Source organism: Fukomys damarensis, unplaced genomic scaffold, assembly GCF_012274545.1.
Source record: "Fukomys damarensis isolate Sample0158 unplaced genomic scaffold, DMR_v1.0_HiC HiC_scaffold_25, whole genome shotgun sequence".
NCBI classification, from domain to species: Eukaryota; Metazoa; Chordata; class Mammalia; order Rodentia; family Bathyergidae; genus Fukomys; species Fukomys damarensis.
This window is the reverse complement of record NW_022900937.1, coordinates 542,586-557,316: the sequence shown is the minus strand read 5'-3', so window position 1 is coordinate 557,316 and position 14,731 is coordinate 542,586. Positions and strand designations below refer to the sequence as shown.

Here is a 14,731-nt window from a genome sequence, read left to right as displayed (position 1 = left end):
AGCCAGGTGCTGAGCCAGGTGTTGGGGAGCGAAGTGAGAACAAGGCATAGACTCCTTTAAAAAAGTCAATGTATTTCTAGTAGAAAATTGTGAAATAATGAGAATAATTTTATTTACAGCGCCTTTAGGATTTTTTTTTTTTGTAACAGGGATTGAACTCAAGACCTTGCACTTGTGAGGCAGGAAGCGGCACCACTCAGCTAAATCCCTGACCTGTCCCCTATATTTTCAGAGCAGTCTCTTCTAATGATATTTGAAGCTGTCTGTGTTGAAGATTATGACTCAAAACCACAACAGTGAAAAATTTGAAAGATTTACTTTTGACTGTTATCGATACACACATTTCACCATGTCTTCTGTGATGGTTAATGGTGGTTGTCCAGTGGACTGAGTGAGGGATGGTAGGAAATTGGTACCCCATGCTTCTTTCTGGGTGTCTTGAGATATCCAGAGATGATTGACATGTGGGTTGGCCAACTGAGGAGGAAGACTTGCCCTGAATGGGTGTGCGTTGTCCAATAGTCTGGGGCCCAGTGGAACAGAAAAACAGAAGAAAGAGGAAGCAATACTTGTATGATATACTCTGCTTCAGCAGGTGTGTGTTTTACTGCTACCATCACACTCTAAGGTCCTCAGCCTTTGAACATGGACTTGCACCAGTGACCTCCAGAGATTTTCAGACATCCAGCTTCGAGCTGGGACTGCGTCCTTGGTATCTCTTGTTTTGAGGCTCCAGCTTCTTGCCCTGAGCAGGTACTGCTTCCTCTGGCTCTCCATCCTCTGGACACCACCGTGGGATTGTCCAGCCTCTGTTCCTGGGGGCCAGTCTCATAAATCCACTTGTAATCATACGTACTTTGGTTCTGTGTCTCTGGACAGCCCCGACTGAGACAGATTTCTTCCTAAAAGCTTATCTTTCCTGGATTGTATGAAAATCTTAGTACTTGTAGGTACATTTCAATCTCAGTCCTATTGCTTAATTTTGTCATAAATAGGAGCTTCAGACATCAGTTTTAAAAATGTGTGTTCAAGAAAAGGGACTGATAACAAACACGGCCTGATTCCTTCTTTTAATCATGAGGAGGAACTGTGTTATCCTGGATTTCTTCCTGGTGAGTTGTGTCTCACAGCTGTCGGATGTGGCCTCCAAGGTTCTGCCACAGATGGAAGGTCAGGATGGACACTGAACAAGCTTCCACATTGGATGTTCTTAAGTGACAGCCGCATGCCCTGCCACTGAAGAGCAGGAGCCCTGGGCCTCAGGTAGCAGCCTGGATAATTTCTGTTATTCTTTCATTTTCTTGAGGAAGAGTGTGGGTCACAACCAGACACTATACAGTCCTGTCGTGTAGAATCTAAAGGTCCCATAGCTTCCTTCGTTCTGTCCTACCGCCCCCTTTCAGTGCAAATCAGGGTGTCACTGCTGGTGCAGTTTCACTTTCTGTGTTATGTCACACTTTCTGTGTCACTCTCATGAACTCTTTTTCTGTGCTGTTTTGTGCTGGTAGGGATCAGACCTAGGGCTCCCCACATGCTAGGCAAACACTGTACCACTGAGGTCCATCCCCAGCCCAGAAATTTGGAACTCTTTGAGTGTGGAAATCTTCTCATGGAATGCTTTATATCTCCAGTTATAATAGGAACAGAAAGGATAAAATACCTGTGTATAAACAAAACAAAAACTGTGGGAGCTTTTTTGCAAAAATTATATAAATATACACCACAAGGTCTCCAAAGATGACTTGAGCAAGAGAAAGGCATATAATGTTTTCACACAGCTAATTCAATATCACCTAAGTTTTTCTTAAATAGGAGAATTTGACATGATCCCAAGAGTTAATGTTTCAGATTTTTTATTTTTAATTTTTTAAAAAAGATGTCTCACTATATAGTTCAGATTGGCTTTGAATTCACTATGTGATCCAGTCTGGCCTTGAGATATTCCTGCCTCAGTTTCCTGAGTGCTGAGATTATAGGCATGTGTCACCATACCCAGTTTTCTTTATCTTTTTAAATATGCAAGATGAGCTGAACATTAAAATGAAAAAAATAATGAATCAGAAATTGAAAAGAAAAGATTAAAAAGGAGAATACTGCATGGAAAAGAGAATTAGTCCAGTTAGATATTTTTAAGTATTATAAAATATAGAATATAGTATTAGAACATGAAAAGAAACAGATTAATGGAACAAAATGAAAGGTCAGGATGGACTTGGAGGGAGGTATAATGAAGCTGGAGTAATATGATTAATTTCTTGTCTTCAGATCCAACACAGAATTTCCACATGCACAGATCAACAGAAATAAGTTCAAGAAATAGTCAAGAATGAGTGAGAGTGCTCGCTTCGGCAGCACATATACTAAAATTGGAATGATACAGAGAAGATTAGCATGGCCCCTGCGCAAGGATGACACGCAAATTCGTGAAGCGTTCCATATTTTTTATTCTGCAACAATGCATAAGATTCTAATAAGATTACTGACATTTAGAAATGGGAGGAAAGGAGCTAAAGATGTAGGGAAGGTGTGATACGTAGGGGAAGAACAAAAAGGGAAAAGAAAAAAATGTGAGAGAATGAAAAGATGAAAATAAAGTGTTTGTAGATGGGGAGGGGAGGAGGGGGTGAAGGGAGGGCAGAGGTAAGGGGAAAAAAATGAGAATCAAGACTTGCCATGTAAAGGTACAAGATCCCAACAATGAATGTAACTGTACTGTATCCCTAAATGTACCAATAAACTCAATAAAAAAAAAAAAAAGAATGAGTGAGAAATATTTGCAATTTTGTACCACTGACAAGGGGCTGATTTAACTAATATATAAAAAGCTTTTATGTTCAATAAAAAAAACCAATGAACCAACAAAAATGAGTGAAAAACATGAGGAGATACTTAAACAGAAATGAGAAAAGAGCCTTGATTTCATCCCTAAGGGTAGGAGAGTTCAAACATACTGAGATTAGCAAATTTAAAAACGCTGGTAAAAATTTTTGTTAGAAAACAGGAGAAAACAATGTTTTCTCATAAATTATTGGTGGGAATATAAGTGGGTACAGCTTTTATAGAAAATAACTTTATAGTTTTAATTCAGATGTATTTGGGGTTTATGTTCATACATTTCCTAGCTTAGAATAGGAAATAGAAATTAAATGAACTTTGTTTTAAAAAGCTTCATTTTACGGTTTTTTTGGCTGAATGTTAACATTGCTTACTCCTTCTGTCTGCTTTCTGTCATCCTTGTGTCTCCATACGTTTGTTTCAATCAGGTAGGGTTTTGTCCTGAATCCATTATGACCTGGACTTGCACATTCCCCTCTCACTTTTAAAAATCACCAACAATAGGAATTTTAGAAAAATGAAAATGGCTACTCCCATTTTGAAACTAAAATACTAGTTTTAATTTAGCTGACAAAGTAAATAGTTTCAAAAATTATCAACACACCATCCATTGCTTTTCCAAAACATAGTTGTTGTTGAAAAAAACAAGTGATGCTGAACTGGGCGTGGTGATGTATGCCTGTAATCCCAGCACTTGGGAGGCTGAGGCAGGAGGATTGCCCCAAGTTCGAGGTCAGCCTGGGCTACATAGTGATTTCAGGGCTAGCCTAAACTACAAAGGGAGACTCTGCCTTAAAAAACCAAACAACTAACCAACAAAGAAGAAAAATGGGATATCTTTGAGGGTACATACTTTAATTGAACATTATTTAGCTTTATAAGAAACTGGGTTTAAGGTGCAATAAATACACGGAGACACACTGAGTTGCGAGTTTGTGCTGCTGTTGGTGTGAATATTTTGAACTTCACTTGTGCTCTGGCCTCTGAGGAAGCTAGAAGGGAGTTCTCACACACCCAGCTACAGCCATCCTGTCTCGGAGCAGCAGGTGTTTATGTCTGGCCCTGGCCCCAGAGAACCCGAAGTTGTCTGCCCTCACCGAGCACTATGCCCAGAAACTACCTGATTTATAGCTTTCTCAAAGTACCACTTTCCAAGGACATGGGCATATGTTTTTCCCAATATATTTTCTTAACAATGTTTTGTTCCCCCCACCCCAGAAGAAAATCATTATTCAGAGAAAAGAAAGAGCTCTTGAAAGATCTTGATACAAGAAAGTGTTGCTTAGATTCACTTTATGCTCAGTTATGCTTGGGTTCTGGAGCAGAGAAGGTATACACACAAGTTTATTGATGGTGAGAAAGCAGGGGACCCTCGAGTACAGCATTAGGATTTAAAGACTGAGTAAGTCAGGCCGTGTATACAAACACAAACATAAGGAAAATTAAAACCAGGATCACAAACTGATTAGGAGACAAGTATCTGTACCATCTGCTTACTTAAGTGTTCCCTTTCCTGTTTCCCCATAGAATTTTCTAGTTTTCCCCTGAACTAAATTTTGAATGGTGATCGCCTTACATGGTAATGTCAGGGTCCCCTGGTTGCACAGGACTGTCAGCACTGTACACATCCCAGTGTGCTGGCCCTGGGTGGCTTTTACAGAAAATGGGCTTACTGCACACAAGTCTTGCATTTGTATTGAAGAAAAAGTCACACATGGTCACTGTTTGCTTCTGCAAATTTCTCTCTGATCTGATGGAAATGCTGGCTTAGTTTTGGTCTATCCTGGAGTTTGTATGACAAGAAATTTAATTCTTGTACCAGAAACAGTATTTGTGACCCTTGGTTGGTTATAAACCACTTATAGACTGAAATTTAAAAATTTCCATGCCACCTGCCTTGCAAGCGCAAGGACCCGAGTTGGATCCCCAGTACCAAAACAAAAGACAAAAACAAAAATTTCCTTATATAACATTAAAATAGGAAAATGATGTGAGAATAGAAATTCAGTTCAGTTAATGTTTGGTGTCATGTCAATCCTGATTGAAGCCTTTGGTATTTGGTGTTTTCCTGTGAATTAAAGAGAAATGAGGTGATTCTTTCAAAGAAAAGCATAAACCATGTTTGAGGGACACAGGGAAAATGATCATTTTCAATTTTACGTCCACAGTGGAATATGCTATTATTTAATGTACAGGACAAAAGTAAGCAGAACCCTTGCTGGCTGTGAGCACATGGGGCTCTGCAGCTCTCTTGCTAGTCTGTATGGTGATGAGTTACAGGCCAGTCCAGCTGCCCCACAGATGCAGCCTGTTCATTAGGGAAAAGGCGCAGTGACCAGCACTAATGAGGACAGGGAGAGATAAAGCAGAAACCGTCAGCTGCTCCGCTGAGGGGGCCTAGAGGAAGAATCCAGTTCCTTGCCCATGGAGTGTTTTAAATGACAGTGTAACACACCTGCCGCAAACGCACACAGAGGGCTGTCTGGAACTTGTCATTCCTCTGGTCCCCAAGCAAAGAGCTTAATTATAAAGGGGCAGGTAAAGAAGAACACTGGTCCTTTGTTTTATTTTGTTTGTCTTTTTGAACTGATTGTTTTCAAGGTGCTACTGGAATTAGGGTCAGAGAGATGTGATGTCAAGATTCTTCACAATCATGGCAAATCCATGCTATCCTTTGGTTCAAGTATATTTTAGAAACTAGAGTGCGTAAAGCAGCTGAAAACTGATGTTTTTGTTTTTTAGTACTGAGGTTAAATCCAAGGCCTTGCAAAAATGTTTTAATGCAAGAATCTTTTAAAGCTAGAGAAACATACTAGCATTTGAAAATGGTTTTAAATAGATTTATTTTAAAGTTTTCTGTGTTCATTATATGCTTCCTTATTCTTCAGACACATTTAGTTGGAATTCTTCAAAATTTATCACGATGAATCTAATTGTCAATCTGAAAAAGGCACCATAAATGCACATCAAACTATGCATGTCTGCAAATACCAGGAAATGTAGAGCCACTTCATCTGAAAACGTGTCTAGAGGTTGCAGAAAAATATATTGAGGATGTTGTGAATAAATGTGATTAGCTTGTTTTTTAAAAGCGTGCTTCTAGATGTCTTAGCATCCTGTGGTCCTGGGACAGAAGATGCAGGCTGTTCCCTGGCCCTGTGTAGGACTCACTTGGCGATAGGTGGCTTGGTAATGCATTTGGACTTTTTGACATCTGACTGAGTGCATTTTTAATGAAATAATCTTCTGTGATTCAATATGTGAGAGGTCAATTTTGGGAATGCTTAGTTGCGTGTTTAAAATGTTTTAGTTCTGTGAAGTAGGTATGTGCTTCCATTTTCATTGTAATTTCCTAAACAAACCCTGTTTTTGCTGGATTTTGTGTTTGAATGAGAGCGCACAGGTACACACACACAGTTGCACACACACACACATTGTGCTAAGGATCTGTACAACAGCACTTCGGCATACAGTTCAGCAGAAGTAGCAAATGACATAGTAATCCATACACAGTGAAGGGCAAAAGCATTGAAGGAAACAGGAACCTGCTTCTGGAGCTAACGTTTATCTTTTGCTTTTGTTCAGTCTTGTTTCTCTTTTTGAAGAACTACACTGTGATCTCGACTCAAAGAAATTCTTGGTACCAGTAAGATTGTGTATTTTGTCACATGTAGTATTAATCAATTTAATTATAGATATACTCTCAATTTCAAAAATTTTCTTTCCAGTACAAATCAGTACATCTTCATGGAACATTTCCAGAGGAAGGAAGTTACCTGTATTCCCACCAAGTTTTGGATTTGAATATTGGTTCAAAGGTTCTTTTTCTGCCCATACATTTACAAAAACTGCATTTACTCATTCATCCACTGAGTCACTCTCCAGAGACATGAAGCCTGGCCTCGCTCTGGGCGCGGAGAGCAGCGCGGTGAACAGGAGCAACCAGGTGCCTGCCCTGCACCCCACACCCTGCTGGGGTTACAGGTATTAGACACACAAGTGAAGAAACAGGTCGGGCCACCAGTACTTGTCCTCAGTGCTGTGAAGGACATAAATAGCCTGTGGTGCGGGAGAGACCGAGAGGGGTCTCTTTAGACACAGTAGACAGGAGGCCGCTGGAGAGACTTGTGTGCAGATGGATGAAGAGAAGGCAGAGGCCCTGACGCCAGGGAGGAGAGGACCTTAGAGAGTTCCACGTGTATGCACAATTTTAACCCACCTCTCACTGAATATAAATGTCCCAGTCCTTTATGTGAAACTCTTGTGATAACGTATATTTTAGAATTCAGAATTTTTAAGCTATAACAGGGTTTAAAAAAATTGCAAAAGGTAACAATTTCAGCACTGTCTGGGGCAGCACCCTGGCGTGGACATGTTGCTGTTTCTGTAGTGAAAGGGATTCACCAGACTGTGGGAGATTAAAGGCCGTGCTTGCTGCCTCCCATCGATTGTGTTATGGTATCCAGTGAGTTCTGCTGCCAAGTAAGTTGTCCATAAACTTCTGATTTTCTGCACATTTTGGAATTTAAGATCACAAATAAAGGGAGTGTGGAACAATGACATAAAATACCTCAATGAAGCACAGGCCTGTAATCCCAGCTACTTGGGAGGCTGAGGCCAGAGGATCTGAAGTTTGAGGCCAGCCTGGACAACATAAAGAGACTTCATCTCCAAAGGGGCTGTGGGAGATCAATCATAGTTAATATAGGTACTGCCAGATTTTAATACATTTAGACTGTGTCCCTTTAAGTTATTACTTTAGACTGCTGAGATGAATATTCTTCTAGCTATGTATTTGTGCACATTAATCATCCTTGTCTTAATATATTTTATAGGGTAGGCAAAATTTGATCTCAGCCTCCTTAGGGTTTTTGGCTAGGTCTGAGAATTAAACCAACATAAGGCAGATTAACAGAAGAAAAGCACACAGTTTATTTAATGTAAATTTTTTGTGACATGACGCCCCATAAGCAAAAGAAGGCTCTATGGGTTTAAGACCTGACAACACAGGGGCTTGGTCTATGCTTGTTCATTATGCAGAAGTAACAAGGAGGTGAAGGGAGAGTTCATTAGGGTCACTTTGTTTGTTTTGCGATACTGGAGATTGAACCTAGGCCCCTCACACTGAGCTGCACCCTCAGCTCTTCTTTATTTTTTATTTTGTTAAGTCGCTAAGTTGTCCAGGCTGCCTCCATCTTGCTGTCCTCCTGCCTCAGCCTCCCAGGGGGCTGAGATTATAGACATGTACCACCATACCTGCCTCTCATCAAGGTGTTTTGTGCAGATTTTTCTGGGCCTAGACTCTGCCTCTGGTGCTTTCCTACTGGTAGAGGGAGATATCATATGGGGATTTACTCTCCTGCTGTTAGGAAGCAAAAAAGAGTTCACAAAACCCTTCTTCCATTTGCTTTTTTTTTGGGCACCGGGAATTGAACTCAGGACCTTGCGCTTGTGAGGTAGGCATGGTGCCACTGAGCTAAAGACCTGGCCCTCCATTTGCTTTTTAAGTAATCTGATTGCTAAATCTCAAAATTTTTTTTTTGAGGTGAGGGACTCAATATGTTGCCTAGACTGGCCTTGAAGTTCAAAAGATCCTCCTGCCTCAGTCTCCAGAGTAGCTGGGACTATAGGGGTACCCTACCAGACCTGGCTCACCTGCTGTTTTTTTTAATACCTTAGCTCAAAATAGTCCTTATGCCAAAGAGACACATTTTTAGGTAACGTATTCTGTCACCTTTCATGTTCAGTTATTACATGTGAACATTTTTGGTGCAGATTTTTCGAGAATATTTGATATTTTCAAGTAATTTATAAAAATTGGAGACCTCCCAAAAGGGCTTGGTAATTCTTTAGTTTAGGAGAAGGTAATTATCTTCATGGTATCATATCAATAGCTCAAATTTAGTAATTTTTAAAGGCAACAACAACAAAAATGTGCTTGTTTTAGTACTGATTGTTTTGTGCTTTAATTCCTTTCTATCCTTTTTCCACTTGTAGTAGAAATGGCATATGTAGATAAATGGATTGCCTAGACCGAAATGCACCCGTTTGGGGAGAGGGAGAATATAATTTGCTTCTTTTCAATTTAAAAACACAATGGTTCAAGACCCAAGCTTATAGAAAAGCATCCTTTATTTAATGACAAGCACGTTCATAGATTCCTGGGTTGTTAAGTGTCTTTTGTGAGCCTATGTGGGTCTGACCTTCCTGATGAAGATCTGCCCGGATTAACTCATACTCTAGTCCTCACCATAGTGTGTTCCCTTGTGACAGACCCTTCCTTCTGAGCAGGAGCTCTGTCTGGGGAAGCCACAGTTCTGCTGCACACTCTCATAAAGCCTGTGGCTCTTCAAGGGAGAAGCCATTCTGATGAAAGTGTTAGCATCCGAATGACAGATCGTTGTGGCAGACTTATAATTTTATCTCTATCTCTGTCACTTCCATCCAAATGAATATATGATTTATTTGAGAACTTGAATGGAACTTGAGCTACCACAGTATGAAATTCAGAAGGATTCTGCTATTTCTTGTACATACTTCACGTGCCAGATGGAACCCTTCAGTTCCCTGTCATGCGTTTATTAGATGCATGTATGATATATTCAAAAGCAGTGTTTATGAACACACCAGCCCATTAGCTCTCACAGGTCCCTCATCCGTAGCTGCCTATCACTGAGATCTGTATATTTTAGAAATTGGAGTGTCAACATTATTCTTCTTGGAATAAAGGAAGGGACTCTAGGTGTGAGTTGTGGCTGGTTGCTAAGAATATCTAATCAGGTTGCATTGCTATGGCAACAGTGTTGCTAGGACTTTAAAGTTTCCCTGCAGTCAGTTGGAATTCATAAGTGAAAGACAATGTTTATCTCAGGTTATTTAAAGTGATCCTATCAAGCATAAGGCAGGAACCCCATTCTTTGGAAAGAAACCGAGTCCCCAGTGAACTGCACACAGTTTATGGTTAGGTGGGTGTACGTGACCTACTGCGACCGTAGTTTGATTTCACAGGCTCTGCCTCCTTCAAGGTCATTTCCATTAGACTCTTCCAGTGGTTCTCAAATTCAGACCATCAGTTATCACACATTGATTATTTAGAAGGAAAAGTATTTTTTTGTTGTTGTTGTTGTTTTTTGTTTTTTGAGACAGGGTCTCCTTATGTGGTTGAGACTGACCTGGAACTCACTATGTAGCCCAGGCTGGTCTTGAACTCACAGCAATCCTCCTGCCTCAGCGTCCCGAGTGCTGGGATTAATAGACATGTGCCACCATGCCCGGCTTGGAAAAGTATTATTTTATATATCTCATACAGCAGAACACTTGGGAATCCAAAAAATATTAGTGTTGGCATTTATCTCTTTCCCAATGTGAATATTGCCTTATTTTTATCATTACTGTAGTATTGTGTGCTTATCTAAAATGCAGGCCCTCTACAAAGCATAATGCAGGTAGTTAAAAATCTCCCAGTTAACTATTTTTAACATCTTGCTGTAAATATTATGTATACCTTAGTTGCTAAAGAGGTATAAAACCCATATGTGTTTTCATGGCAGTGTTTTTTTTAAAGGCAGCTTTATATATTTAAACTGCTTTAATACTGTCTTTGTGTATGCTCTTTGTGACTTTAAAACACTTTTTTCCCCCTCAGACATTGTCTCCGCACCTTGACAAGGTCAGGAGCTAAATCTATGTTACCTAAGAACCTAGTGAAATTCAGTATTGTTGAACTCAGTGTTAGGATTTAATACGTTCATAAAACCATTCAAAATTTTAGTGTTACTAGCTTTTTCTACTACCTGTGGTTTTGTTCCCTTCCTTTTACTTAAGGAATAATGACAAATCTATAGGTTCTTAGGTGACACTGAAATATGCTCTATTTTCTATGCAGACTGATAATCTAATGATTATTGTTTTGTAGGGTGCCAGTTCACAAAGGGAATTTAGAAGTATCAAAGAGTTTACCACCTGGGCCCAGGGATTTAGCTCAGTGGTGCTGCCACCTGCTTCGCAAGGGCAAGGTCCCACGTTCGATCCCCAGTAAAAAAAACCCAAAACAACAACAACTTTGAATTCTTTGAACCATCATGTCTTCTCACTTTTATGAATTTTTGTTCATTTAATTCCTTGAGACCCAATAAATCCAGGTTTGATGACTGGCCTCTAGAACATTTGCAAATACCAGAAAACGATTCAGAAGGGGAATAATGATTAGGTTTGTAAAGTCACCATTGGCGCAATCCACACACAGACTTTTACAGAAAAAAGGATGTAGAATAATTAAATAGAATCATCAGCAAACATTCTGTGCACGCGGCTTTGTTTTTTCCTGGTTTCCTAGAAGATGGAGGGAGGCAGACAGGCCGAGGCCGGGAGCCTTCCAGAGCCATGGGGCTCACAGTGAATGGGGCGCAGACTGTACCGCACTCACGGTTGTGCACCCCCCCACCAAGGTCCTCTCAGCAGCACGTGGCCCTTGTGCCAAGGGGTGGCGCCGACAGGTGGCGTTGAGCACAGTGGTGCCTTATTTTGGCCCTTACGCTTCCCACCTCAGAGCTCGCACCATCCTTTCTCTCTCCAGCAGTGCTGTCCTTAGTTGTCCCTGGGCTGTAGCCTCTGCCCTGGCTGGGTCAGAAAGCTAATGAAGGCACTGATTACGCCATGCGTGCCTCTCTCCACTTCTTGTGACAAGTGCCTCAGCCCAGTCTCCCAACACAGGCTGAAGCTGAACCTTAGAAGGATGAATCTGAGATGTGGGGTGTGGAAAGGAAGTGGATTCGTCCTTTAGAGACCGACCACATAGAGGAAGAGACATAGAGAGGCTGTTGCTGCTGCTGCCGCCCCTTCCTCTGAGTGGGAGGCTGAAGAGTGTGGGTGCCCTTGACTGTTTTCTTCAAGTCCACGTGGACTGTCGGGGACCCTCTCTCCATACCCTACCCAGCGGGTGAAAGAGTCACCATTATTTTCTCATCACCCCCTTCATTTCAAGCAAGTATACCCTCAGAGATGTGCCATCCACTTCTGAAGGGCTTTTTGTTGTTGTTTTCTTTTTGAGACAAGGTCTCACTATGTATTCTAGGCTGGCCTTAAGCTCTCTGTATAGCCCAGGTTAGATACTAACTCATGGTGATCCTCCCGCCTCAGCCTCCCCAGTGTTGGGATTACAGGTATGCACCACCAGAACTGGCAATTTCTGCAAATTTTGTGGCCCTTCAGTGCATCAAAAGGCTTTGTTGCTATTCTTTGACCTTTACACCAGGCTTTATCTTCCTGTTTTATTTGACTAACTATTGAAATCATTTTGGGTCCCTTGAATATGTTCTATATCTTAGTTTTCCTAAGCACATGTTTCACTTAAAGAAATGTCTTGGATGTTTGGAGACTGATTTAGTAGTAACAGTGTGAATTTTGCAAAAAAAACCCCAAAAAACAAAAAAACAAACAAAAAACCCCCAAACAAACCTTAAATAAAAAAAGGCGAATCCCAGAAAGTATCGTGTATAGTGTCATAGTTGTTGATAAGAACGTTCTGCAAGCCTGAAGCCTCTAGCCTTCCCAAAGCAAGAAAAGTGTCACAGACCTTACCGAAATGAGCACTGTCACACATTTTCTGCAGACTATAATTTAATCAGCTGCCTTTTCTGATCCATGCTGTAACTATAAATCTTTTAGAAACCCGAGTTATTGGGATTCTGTCCAAACTCTGGATTTGCATCTCTCACTGACACGTAGATTTTGCGTGGACTTTAATGCACCAGTTCTTTCAGTGCACTTGCAAATGAACTGGGAAACTTGGCCGGCAGAGGTTGAATTTGAGCTACAGTGAGCAGTTTTTGTGCAAGTTCTCATCAACTGGACCCTGTGCTGGTGATGTGAATTGCTGTGGGATCCATACCAATTGCTTGGAAAAGCTTTTCCTTCTCATCTTTATTTCAGTGTCTAATGAGCCATAAGACCCACTCCTCTGATACTGAAAACATTCATTTTTGGAGTAATTGGTTGTGGTGGATGTAAGAGCAAAGGGCTGCTGGGTTGCTGAGACATTCCATCTTATGTGAACTTAATGGGATACAAAAAGGAAAAGTTCAAAGCCATATGAGTGAAAGTGATGGGAAATCATTGCAATTCTCGATGATATTTCCCTTGAAAATAGCAAGATGAAATGTTTAGTGCATTTGATTTTTAAAGCGCTTTAGTTGTCAGTCAGTTTTGATGTCTCTCTGTTCAAATTGACAAGACCATGTTCTGAGCTTGAGGCAGCTGGCTGAAATTAATGATATCAAGCACAGGCCACTTGACAGGAAGTCATTTTACAAAGTTAGTGCTTATGACTAGGAGGAAATTTGAAATTAAGTCTATCAGAGTGAGGGCCAGGCTTTGCCAGACATTAGTTGTTCAAAATCCTTCAAAATATCTGCTCATAATTAAAAAGCATGACTTTACTTCAAAGGCAAATCTCCAAGGAGCCATTGCGTTAAGAATCAATGTCACAGGAGTAAGTGACACTCTCTTAAAAGAAGGACTGATGTGAAAGGGAGATAAACGAAACCCTTCTTTACTCTTTGACAGTGCGTCAGTTCAGAATTAGAGCTCACGTGGAGGATTTGCTTCCCCTGCACTTTGCCAAACATGGGGTGGGAGATGAGTTCTCAGAGCATGGTCAGGACCAACTGAAAACAGCTCTAAGGAGCCTGCTGCCACATCCGGCAGATGCTTGGCTCCACTCGGTCCCCAGGAACCTGACGTGGGGACTTGGATCTTCAGATGTCCCTGGCTGTATCTCAGACTTGGGATGCACCCATGGCACCTGAGATGTTCTTCCCAAGGGCTGACTGTGAGGGCTGCGGTTCTTTCCCCTTCCTCTAGAGCCTGGGTGGGACAGCCCAGATGGGCTTATTTCTTCTGAAAGGTTGCTGAGTCCCCAGTGGATCCGTTTGTGCTCCTCATCTTCTGTTACAGTTACAGTTCACATCTAAAGTGACATATGCATTTAGAATTCTTTTTTTTTTTTTGGTACCGGGGATTGAACTTGGGTCCTTGTGCTTGCAAGGCAGGCCACCGAACCACTGAGCTAAATCCCTGGGCCCGACATATGCATTTAGGTGAAGTTGAATCTCTTAAAATACTGGCTCCTTCTCAAATTAACCAGTTAGACAAAACAAGTAAGGAACTATTTTTTTCTTGAGTATTTTAGATAGGATTTCAAAGACTTATACTTAAGGTAACAATTAGAGGCATATATGCAGTAATTTTTCAAGATACATGTACATGTATGTACCATAGGTTCTGTGTATGAAAAGGCTGGTTAATAATCCACAAATGTTATGACACATACAATGAAAATAATTTGTATTTCTGAGTAGTATTTAAATAAAACTACTTAGCAGTTCTCCTTACTACATACAGAGTGTGAATTAGGCAATGTGCTTTTTCGCCACACATGTAAATAAAGTTGTGAGCACACATTTTATATTTAAAGTTTTTCCTCATGAATATAAAAGTTAGTTTTTCCAAGAAGGATGCTTTCAGTTAAATGTTGTCATTTGCTTTTGATTATATGGGCAAAAAATTAGGTAAAATAAAACATCCACAAAGTTTTCCAGAAAAAAATTGTACTTATCTTTGATAGCTGAGAAATGGTTATTGTTATTCTTTGTAATGAGTTTTTAAATTTTTCTTTGAAACACTAGATTCAGTCTTGAAAATAAATATGTACTTTATGAACATAGGTAAGCAATTATTTTTTAAAAATTTAATTTATTGGTACATTCTAGGTAGACAGTACAGTTACATTCATTACTGGGATCTTGTACCTTTACATGCCAGGTCTTGGTTCTCATTTTTTCCCCTTGTCCCCACCCTCCCTTCACCCTCTCCTCCCCTCCCCCCTTCAAACACTTTA

At 40.6% G+C, this 14,731-nt stretch overlaps 1 protein-coding gene and 1 non-coding gene across 2 annotated transcripts in view; both read left to right on the top strand.

Moving 5' to 3' along the window:
* The window catches only part of Ank2 (ankyrin 2), a 442,295-nt gene that overhangs the window by 80,127 nt on the left and 347,437 nt on the right, over positions 1-14,731 (top strand). The gene's annotated exons all lie outside the window — the stretch shown is intronic.
* LOC117283391 lies at positions 2,337-2,443 on the top strand. The gene has a single exon (XR_004514368.1). It is a non-coding gene; the product is annotated as a U6 spliceosomal RNA (small nuclear RNA).